Raw genomic sequence first — 7,485 nt, 5'->3', positions numbered from 1 at the left:
ATATATATATATATATATATATATATATATATATATATATATATATATATATATATATATATATATATATATATATATATATATATATATATATATATCTTCGATTTGGAGACCTAAAAAATTGTTTGCCATTTTGAGGGCATGAGGAACGTAACTCTATTTTTCCTATATGTTTTTCAGTTTGTTTTAGACGATTTTATCTTGGACAAGATTTTCATGAACGTAACTACCGTCTTAATCGACGGTCTCCTGTGTTATTATTATTATTATTATTATTATTATTATTATTATTATTATTATTATTATTATTATTATTATTATTAAGTGTTATTCAGTGTGGTTTATTCAGCTCTTTGTGCTGGGCACACACCTCGTCTCTTTGTTATCTCTTAGTTACCTCTATATTACCTCTTTATTAAACCTAAGTTACCTCTGTATTACCTCTTAGTTACCTCTTTACCTCTTAGTTATGTCATTATTACCTCTTAGTTACCTCTATTACGTCTTAGTTACCTGTATCACATCTTAGTTGCCTCTCTATTACTCTTAGTTACCTCTATATTACGTCTTAGTTATGTCTTTATTACCTCTCAGTTACCTCTATTGCATTTTAGTTATCTTTGACAGGTTGAAAGTGGGAGTGAGAGCTCAGCGGACGAGTTGAAGCAGAAGTCACAGAAGTCACAGAAGTCACAGAAGAGGACACAGCCGGGGCAGCCGCAGATCGACGACCAACTCAAGCAACAGATTCACCAGGAGCTTGAGCAGAGGATCCAGAAGCAGGAGGAGCAGAAGCAGAAGACCCAGGTCGGGAACGGCGGACCCAACTCCAGCCAGGACTTCGCGCACTTCGAGAAGGCCAGAATTATGCCCCGACCCAAACAACCCGCTCGTTCTCGCCGTGAAGAAGCTGACAGTACGTGGTCTGAAGTCTCTGGCTGTCATTTGTGTGTTTGCATGCTGGCTGTCATCTGTGTGTTTGCATGCTGGCTGTCATCTGTGTGTTTGCATGCTAGCTGTCATCTGTGTGTTTGCATGCTAGCTGTCATCTGTGTGTTTGCATGCTAGCTGTCATCTGTGTGTTTGCATGCTGGCTGTCATCTGTGTGTTTGCATGCTAGCTGTCATCTGTGTGTTTGCATGCTGGCTGTCATCTGTGTGCATACTGGCTGTCATCTGTGTGCTGGCTGTCATCTGTGTGTTTGCATGCTGGCTGTCATCTGGCCTGGAACAATCTTCCTCACCATAGTCTGGAACAATCTTCCTCTCCATAATTTGGAACAATCTTTCTTTCAATAGTCTGGAACAATCTTCCTCACCATACTCTGGAACAATCTTCCTCACCATAATCTGGAGCACTCTTCCTCTCCATAGTCTGTAACACTCTTGCTTTAGTGATTCCAGACTGTTTCCAGACAGTGTTTCCAGACAGTGTTTCCAGACAGTGTTTCCAGACACTTGGCTGAGCGAGTACCAACGTTATTGATATATTCGGATTTAACAATTTACTCTTAGTTAAGTGAACAAAAACGTTCTTTCAAAACTATATCTGGGGGGTATGAGAAGATGGGAATAACACAAGATAACTCGAAGAACAGACGAAAATGGAGAAGACCTTCTTTTACTGGGAAAGTAATCTCCCTCTCTCCTACACACCCTAACCTGAGCCTCACTATCCTCATAAAAACTCTTTACAGCATTTAGTAACTTGCCACCTATTTCATATACTTACAACATCTGCCACATTGCTTCCCTATCCACTCTATCATATGCCTTTTCTAAATCCATAAATGCAATAAAAACTTCCCTACCTTTATTTAAATACTACTCACATATATGCTTCAATGTAAACACTTGATCTACACATCCCCTACCCACTCTAAAGCCTCCTTGCTCATCTGCAATCCTACTCTCTGTCTTACCTCTAATTCTTTCAATAGTGACCCTACCATTCGCTTTTCCTGGTATACTCAGTAAATTTATTCCCCTATAATTTTTACCATCTCTTTTGCCCCTCTTCCTTTTGTATAGAGTAATTATACGTGCTCTCTGCCACTCCCTAAGTACCATCCCCTCTTTCATACATTTATTAAACAAAAATACCAACCACTCCAACACTATATCCCCTCCTACTTTAGCATTTCTGTCATGATCCCGTCAGTTCTAGCTGCTTTACCCCCTTTCATGGGGTCGAAGAGGTATGGGGTAGGTTTAAAAATGTAGTGTTAGAGTGTTCAGCAGAAGTTTGTGGTTACAGGAAAGTGGGTGCGGGAGGGAAGAGGAGCAATTGGTGGAATGATGATGTAAAGAGAGTAGTAAGGGAGAAAAAGTTAGCATATGAGAAGTTTTTACAAAGTAGAAGTGATGCAAGGAGGGAAGAGTATATGGAGAAAAAGAGAGAGGTTAAGAGAGTGGTGAAGCAATGTAAAAAGAGAGCAAATGAGAGAGTGGGTGAGATGTTATCAACAAATTTTGTTGAAAATAAGAAAAAGTTTTGGAGTGAGATTAACAAGTTAAGAAAGCCTAGAGAACAAATGGATTTGTCAGTTAAAAATAGGAGAGGAGAGTTATTAAATGGAGAGTTAGAGGTATTGGGAAGATGGAGGGAATATTTTGAGGAATTGTTAAATGTTGATGAAGATAGGGAAGCTGTGATTTCGTGTATAGGGCAAGGAGGAATAACATCTTGTAGGAGTGAGGAAGAGCCAGTTGTGAGTGTGGGGGAAGTTCGTGAGGCAGTAGGTAAAATGAAAGGGGGTAAGGCAGCCGGGATTGATGGGATAAAGATAGAAATGTTAAAAGCAGGTGGGGATATAGTTTTGGAGTGGTTGGTGCAATTATTTAATAAATGTATGGAAGAGGGTAAGGTACCTAGGGATTGGCAGAGAGCATGCATAGTTCCTTTGTATAAAGGCAAAGGGGACAAAAGAGAGTGCAAAAATTATAGGGGGATAAGTCTGTTGAGTATACCTGGTAAAGTGTATGGTAGAGTTATTATTGAAAGAATTAAGAGTAAGACGGAGAATAGGATAGCAGATGAACAAGGAGGCTTTAGGAAAGGTAGGGGGTGTGTGGACCAGGTGTTTACAGTGAAACATATAAGTGAACAGTATTTAGATAAGGCTAAAGAGGTCTTTGTGGCATTTATGGATTTGGAAAAGGCGTATGACAGGGTGGATAGGGGGGCAATGTGGCAGATGTTGCAGGTGTATGGTGTAGGAGGTAGGTTACTGAAAGCAGTGAAGAGTTTTTACGAGGATAGTGAGGCTCAAGTTAGAGTATGTAGGAAAGAGGGAAATTATTTCCCAGTAAAAGTAGGCCTTAGACAAGGATGTGTGATGTCACCGTGGTTGTTTAATATATTTATAGATGGGGTTGTAAGAGAAGTAAATGCGAGGGTCTTGGCAAGAGGCGTGGAGTTAAAAGATAAAGAATCACACATAAAGTGGGAGTTGTCACAGTTGCTCTTTGCTGATGACACTGTGCTCTTGGGAGATTCTGAAGAGAAGTTGCAGAGATTGGTGGATGAATTTGGTAGGGTGTGCAAAAGAAGAAAATTAAAAGTGAATACAGGAAAGAGTAAGGTTATGAGGATAACAAAAAGATTAGGTGATGAAAGATTGGATATCAGATTGGAGGGAGAGAGTATGGAGGAGGTGAATGTATTCAGATATTTGGGAGTGGACGTGTCAGCGGATGGGTCTATGAAAGATGAGGTGAATCATAGAATTGATGAGGGGAAAAGGGTGAGTGGTGCACTTAGGAGTCTGTGGAGACAAAGAACTTTGTCCTTGGAGGCAAAGAGGGGAATGTATGAGAGTATAGTTTTACCAACGCTCTTATATGGGTGTGAAGCATGGGTGATGAATGTTGCAGCGAGGAGAAGGCTGGAGGCAGTGGAGATGTCATGTCTGAGGGCAATGTGTGGTGTGAATATAATGCAGAGAATTCGTAGTTTGGAAGTTAGGAGGAGGTGCGGGATTACCAAAACTGTTGTCCAGAGGGCTGAGGAAGGGTTGTTGAGGTGGTTCGGACATGTAGAGAGAATGGAGCGAAACAGAATGACTTCAAGAGTGTATCAGTCTGTAGTGGAAGGAAGGCGGGGTAGGGGTCGGCCTAGGAAAGGTTGGAGGGAGGGGGTAAAGGAGGTTTTGTGTGCGAGGGGCTTGGACTTCCAGCAGGCATGCGTGAGCGTGTTTGATAGGAGTGAATGGAGACAAATGGTTTTTAATACTTGACGTGCTGTTGGAGTGTGAGCAAAGTAACATTTATGAAGGGGTTCAGGGAAACCGGCAGGCCGGACTTGAGTCCTGGAGATGGGAAGTACAGTGCCTGCACTCTGAAGGAGGGGTGTTAATGTTGCAGTTTAAAAACTGTAGTGTAAAGCACCCTTCTGGCAAGACAGTGATGGAGTGAATGATGGTGAAAGTTTTTCTTTTTCGGGCCACCCTGCCTTGGTGGGAATCGGCCAGTGTGATAATAAAAATATTGATTGGTTTAATATTTCTCAATTTTGACCTAGTTAGACCTTTATGGAGGTACTGGATGTGATGATGACTGTACTGTTAGCTAGTGCGAGCACTTTGGAGATGTTCAATGCGACCTGGCTGGAAGGTGTTAGTGCGTAGAGAGCTGATGATCTGAAGGGCTCTTTTGTTGCAGTCTTTGATGAGAAAGGAAGGGAAATGTAGCTGGGTGAAGGTTCGGTGTATGTATGTACAATCCTTGTCAAAAAACTCTGGATTGTAGATTTGGTATTATGCTATTAGGAAAAATCCGATGATGTTAATATAATAATAATAATAATAATAATAATAATAATAATAATAATAATAATAATAATAATATCATTATTTACTACCAGTACATGTACAATGTATACAGACCATAGCTGACATCAGTGACATACTACTATATAGAAAGCCGCTTGTTATGTACAGCATTTCCCGCAAATTAGGTCAGTTTTGTCCCATGATGTGACCCACACCAGTCCACTAACACCCAGGATGTGACCCACACCAGTCCACTAACACCCAGGATGTGACCCACACCAGTCCACTAACACCCAGGATGTGACCCACACCAGTCCACTAACACCCAGGATGTGACCCACACCAGTCCACTAACACCCATGATGTGACCCACACCAGTCCACTAACACCCAGGATGTGACCCACACCAGTCCACTAACACCCAGGATGTGACCCACACCAGTCCACTAACACCCAGGATGTGACCCACACCAGTCCGCCAACACCCGGGTACCCATTTTACTGATGGGTGAACATAGACAACCGGAGTACAGAAACACGTCCAATGTTTTCACCCCTTCGCCGAATCGAACATAGACCTCACTGTGTGAAGCGAGAAAAGCTCTCCAGGCCACGAGGCACCTCTTTTAGTCTTAGTATCTTGACTGGAATAGACGTGTGTGGAATTGTTTTTGGTCGTAGGCTTCGTATAAACTTGAAACCTTTGAGTGTTATCTATTTTGTGAATGAGAACGACTGGGAAACATTGGTCTCTTCTTCAAGTGTCAACTGGATAACCAGTTCAGCTGCGTTGAGTCTTTCCTGAAGAATCTTCACATTAAAACGTTTGGGAGTTATTATGTGGACGTCGTCCATAAGACTGTTTAACAGTATTCCACCAGGCATAAAGGAAATTACCAATAGACCCCTGGCTGCCTTCAACAGGAAGCTGGACATATACCTTAAGTCAGTGCCCGATCAGCCGGGCCAGCAGTAACAACCTGGTTGATGAGGCCTTGATCCACCAGGAGGCACGGTCATGGTCAGGGCCGCAGGGGTGTTGTCTCCCGGAACACCTCCATGTAGATAACGTAACCATAAAGCGCTGGTGAGGATGATGTTGGCGAAGCGTTCAACTTCTAGATCTTCCATGTGTAAGTTAATTAAGACGACGCTGATGGCAGACTCCATTCCCATACCATAAGTTTTCCAGAAGAGATTCCTGTTGATAGAAAAGCAGTAGAAATTAATGCAGAGTTCAATCAGGTCAACAAAATCTTCGGGAGGCAGTGAAAGATTAAGCACCTGGTTGACTTTACGTCGGAGAACGTCAATGGCTTGTGTGATGGGTACTTTAGTGAAGAGGGAAGTTACGCCCAAACTTCTTAGTTTCCTGTTCTGGGTGGAGCGGTCTCTGATGCGGTTGAGGTCGACTAAAGGCGTCTCAGAGGAATATTGTGAAGTCTCGAAACACGTCTCACTGAACACATTAATGCATGCAGAAACGATAACTTGAACAACGCCAGCGTATATCACCGGAATTCCAACAACTACCTGATGAAATTCAACGACGCTGCATTGTGATTAAACAACCCAGTTTATGCAGACATAAATGCCTCGAATCATCATTAATCGCTGTTTCTAACACAATTAAATAGCCGCACATGTGTTACTTTACATATTGTCGGTAATTTTGCCAACATTATATCACGATTCCCTGACACTGCTGTGACTGACTAGTTGTATATCAATGGAATGCAATACCATAGAGGTCCACCAACAGCCGTGTTCTGTCTCACGTAGCACCAACAGCCGTGTTCTGTTTCACGTAGCACCAGCTCACTGGATTCTTTGTATCTGAATAAATAAGACACACGCATGTGATATAAATGGCTTAGAAGACCAACACACTGAAGAATGAGACACAATGGCTACTAATAGTATATGTTATAGATATTATTGGTATAACAGAGACCTGGTTCAATCTGAAAGATAGAAAAATGTCTTCTGAGTGCAACACACACGGTTATAAACTATTCCACACTGATAGGGCCAAGAGGAAGGGTGGTGGAGTGGCGATGTACGTCAGAGATAATTTAAATTGTTGTTTTAGACATGATATAAGATTAGAAACATCGAACACAGAATCTCTTTGGCTACAGTTTCTCGAGGATCGTGACAAATTAATTTTGGGTGTGATTTATAGGCCTCCAAACCTTGATAGGAAGGGCAGTAAGCTGTTATGGGACGAAATTCATAAGGCATCTAGATATGAAAATGTTGTGTTAATGGGAGATTTTAACTTTAGACAAATTGATTGGAACAATATAACAGGAAATCTTGAGTTTAGTGACTTTCTTGATGTGGTTCAGGATTGCTTTTTAGAACAGGTTGTGACAGAACCAACTTGAGGAAACAATCTGGTTGACTTGGTTCTTGCCAACACAGATTCACTAATTAATAATCTTGAGGTTAATGATGAGCTTGGGGAAAGTGATCATAAATCACTTAGTTTCAATATATCATGGAATTTCCCAGATAACTAAAATCAAATCTCTGTCCCAGACTTCCGCTTGGCCGACTTCTTGGGACTGAAAAATTACCTGGGTGGGCTAAATTGGGATGTCCTGACTATGGGTCAGGTAGGTGATCTTGGCTGTGAGTATAACGTTTTTCAGAGCATAGTTCCAGCTGCCCAGACAACTTTGTTCCGAGTAGGGAAATTAGATCTAACA

At 41.6% G+C, this 7,485-nt stretch overlaps 1 long non-coding RNA gene across 1 annotated transcript in view; it reads left to right on the top strand.

Annotated features, from left to right (window-relative positions):
- Window positions 1–373: 373 nt before the first annotated feature.
- Window positions 374–7,485, top strand: part of LOC138851912 (uncharacterized) — a 29,113-nt gene continuing 22,001 nt past the window's right edge. Inside the window, exon 1 of the long non-coding RNA XR_011391491.1 lies at window positions 374–916. This is a non-coding gene — a long non-coding RNA (uncharacterized lncRNA). The remainder of the gene's footprint in view (window positions 917–7,485) is intronic.

Source organism: Cherax quadricarinatus, unplaced genomic scaffold (genome assembly GCF_038502225.1).
Source record: "Cherax quadricarinatus isolate ZL_2023a unplaced genomic scaffold, ASM3850222v1 Contig2765, whole genome shotgun sequence".
NCBI lineage: Eukaryota > Metazoa > Arthropoda > Malacostraca > Decapoda > Parastacidae > Cherax > Cherax quadricarinatus.
This window is presented reverse-complemented; position numbering and strand designations above follow the sequence as displayed.